Raw genomic sequence first — 3365 nt, 5'->3', positions numbered from 1 at the left:
AATGAAAATGAGAAACCCATGGTTTAATCAGTGATGTGGGCTAGCTAAGCAGCAAAGTAAAAGGGCGTGGAGAAACTATAGGAATAACAGGACACTGGAGAGCAGAGAAAGATACCAGAATGCCAGGATTGAATATGTCAGGATGAGAAGAGAGGCAGAAAGACAATACGAAAATGACATCGAAAGCAAGGCAAAGACTCAGCCTAAATTGTTGCATAGCCACATCAGGAGAAAAAACAACAGTAAAGGAACAGGTTATGAAGTTAAGGATAGGGGCGGAAGGATTCACTACAAATGACAAGGAAGTGTGTGAGGAATTGAATAAGAAATTCCAGGAGGTCTTTACCTTAGAGCAAAAAGAAATTCCAAAGGTAAGTGTGGGAATAGCTAACCAGGAACCACTGGAAGAGTTTGAGATTTCCAGCGGGGAAGTAAGGAAGTGTTTACTAGAGTTGGATGTGACAAAGGCTATAGGCCCAGATGGAATCTCCCCTTGGGTTCTAAACGAAGGAGGAGGAGAACTGTGCCTACCACTCTCCATAGTGTATAACAAATCACTGGCAACAGGGGAACTGCCACATATTTGGAAAGCAGCTAACGTAGTCCCGATGTACAAGAAAGGGGATAGATAGGGGGCACTGAACTACAGGCCTGTGTCCCTAACCTGTATACTATGCAAGCTGATGGAGAAGATTGTGCGAAAAAAAAAACTAGTGGAGCATCTGGAGAGAAGGAACTTTGTAACACAGCATCAACATGGTTTCAGGGATGGCAGGTCCTGCCTCACAGGGTTACTTGAATTCTACGACCAGGCAACAAAAATAAGGCAAGAAAGAGAAGGGTGGGCAGACTGCATATTTTTGGATTGTCAGAAAGCCTTTGATAGAGTGCCACAAAAGAGGCTAGTGCGAAAGTTGGAGATGCAGGCTGGAGTGAAAGGGAAGGTACTCCGGTGGATAGAGAAGTACCTAAGCAACAAAAGACAACAAGTCTGTGTGAGGGGTGAGGTCTCAGATTGGCGAGACGTCACAAGTGGAGTCCCGCAGGGGTCAGTCCTTGGACCTATACTGTTTCTGGTATATGTAAATGATCTCCCAGAGGGTATAGATTCGTTCCTCTCAATGTTTGCCGACGTTGCAAAAATTATGAGGAGGATTGAAACAGAGGATGATAGTAGGAGGCTACAAGATGACCTAGATAGACTGAGTGAATGGTCCAACAAATGGCTGTTGAAGTTCAACCCGAGTAAATGCAAAGAAATGAAACAGCAGTGGAAACAGGAGGCCAGACACAGGATACAGAATAGGAGATGAGGTACTTAATGAAACAGACAGAGAGAAAGATCTAAGATTTGATATTACACCAAACCTGTCTCCTGAAGAGAATAACGTCAGCGGCATATGCGAGGCTGGCTAACATCACAACGGCGTTCAGGAACCTGTGTAAGGAATCATTCAGAATCTTGTACAACACATATGTACGACCAATCCTGGAGTATGCGGCCCCAGCATGGAGCCCGTACCTTGTCAAGCACAAGACGAAGCTGGAAAAAGTCCAAAGGTATGCTACTAGACTAGTCCCAGAACTAAGAGGCATGTGGTATGAGGAAAGGCTGCGGGAAATGCACCTTACGACACTGGAAGACAGAAGAGTAAGGGGGGACATGATCACAACCTACAAAATCCTCAGGGGAATCGACCGGGTAAACAAGGATGAACTATTCAACATTGGAGGGACGCGAACAAGGGGACACAGGTGGAAGTTGAGTACCCAATGAGCCATAGACACATTAGAAAGAACTTTTTCAGTGTCAGAGTAGTCAGTAAATGAAATGCATTAGGAAGTGATGTGGTGAAGGCTGACTCCATACACAGTTTCAAATAAAGATATGACAGAGCCCAGTAGGCTCAGGAATCTGTACATCAGTTGATTGACGGTTGAGAGGCGGGACCAAAGAGCCAGAGCTCAACCCCTGCAAACACTACTAGGTGAGTACAACTAGGTGAGTACACACACACACACACACACACACACACACACACACACACACACACACACACATGCCAGGAAATTGGAAAGCAGCTAACGTAGTCCCCATATACAAGAAAGGGGATTGACAGGAGGCACTGAATTACTGGCCAGTGTCCCTAACCTGCATACTATGCAAGCTTATGGAGATGATTGTGCGAAGAAAGCTAGTGGAGCACCTGGAGCGAAAGAACTTTGTAACACAGCATCAACATGGTTTCAGGGATGACAGGTCCTGCCTCACAGTGTTACTTGAATTCTACGACCAAGCATCAAAAATAAGTCAAGAAAGAGAATGGTGGGCAGATTGCATATTTTTGGATTGTCAGAAAGCCTTTGATACAGTGCCACACAAGAGGCTAGTGAAAAAGCTGGAGATGCAGGCTGGAGTGAATGGGAAGGTACTCCATTGGATAAAGGAGTACCTAAGCAACAGGAGACAACGAGTCTGTGTGAGGGGTGAGGTCTCAGATTGGCGAGACGTTACGAGTGGAGTCCCGCAAGGGTCAGTCCTTGGACCTATACTGTTTCTGATATATGTAAATGATCTCCCAGAGGGAATAGAATTGTTTCTCTCAATGTTTGCCGATGATGCAAAAATTATGGGGAGGATTGAAACTGAGGACGATAGTAGGAGGCTTCAAGATGACCAAGACAGACTGAGTGAATGGTCCAATAAATGGCTGTTGAAGTTCAAACCGAGTAAATGCAAAGTAATGAAACAAGGCAGTAGAAACAGGAGGCCAGACACAGGATACAGAATAGGAGATGAAGTACTTAATGAAACGGACAGAGAGAAAGATCTAGGAGTTGATATTACACCAAACCTGTCTCCTGAAGCACACATAAAAAGAATAACGTCTGCGGCATATGCGAGGCTAGCTAACATCAGAACAGCGTTCAGGAACCTATGTAAGGAATCATTCAGAATCTTGTACACCACATATGTACGACCAATCCTGGAGTATGCGGCCCCAGCATGGAGCCCGTACCTTGTCAAGCACAAGACGAAGCTGGAAAAAGTCCAAAGGTATGTCACTAGACTAGTCCCAGAAATAAGGGGCATGAGTTACGAAGAAAGGCTGCGGGAAATGTACCTCGCGACACTGGAAGACAGAAGAGTAAGGGGAGACATGATCACAACCTACAAAATCCTCAAAGGAATCGACCGGGTAAACAAGGATAAACTATTCAACAAATAGCTAACAAACAAATAACAAATAACTATTCAAACTGTTGTTAACGCATATGTCGACCGTGCTCTCAGCCACAGCTCAGAATGGAAGCAAGTCGACGAAGAACTCTGTAGGGTAAGGCAGGTCCTAGTCAACAACGGC

This window comes from Procambarus clarkii, chromosome 36 (assembly GCF_040958095.1).
Source record: "Procambarus clarkii isolate CNS0578487 chromosome 36, FALCON_Pclarkii_2.0, whole genome shotgun sequence".
In the NCBI taxonomy this organism is placed as follows: Eukaryota; Metazoa; Arthropoda; class Malacostraca; order Decapoda; family Cambaridae; genus Procambarus; species Procambarus clarkii.
Note: the sequence above shows the minus strand (reverse complement) of the source record.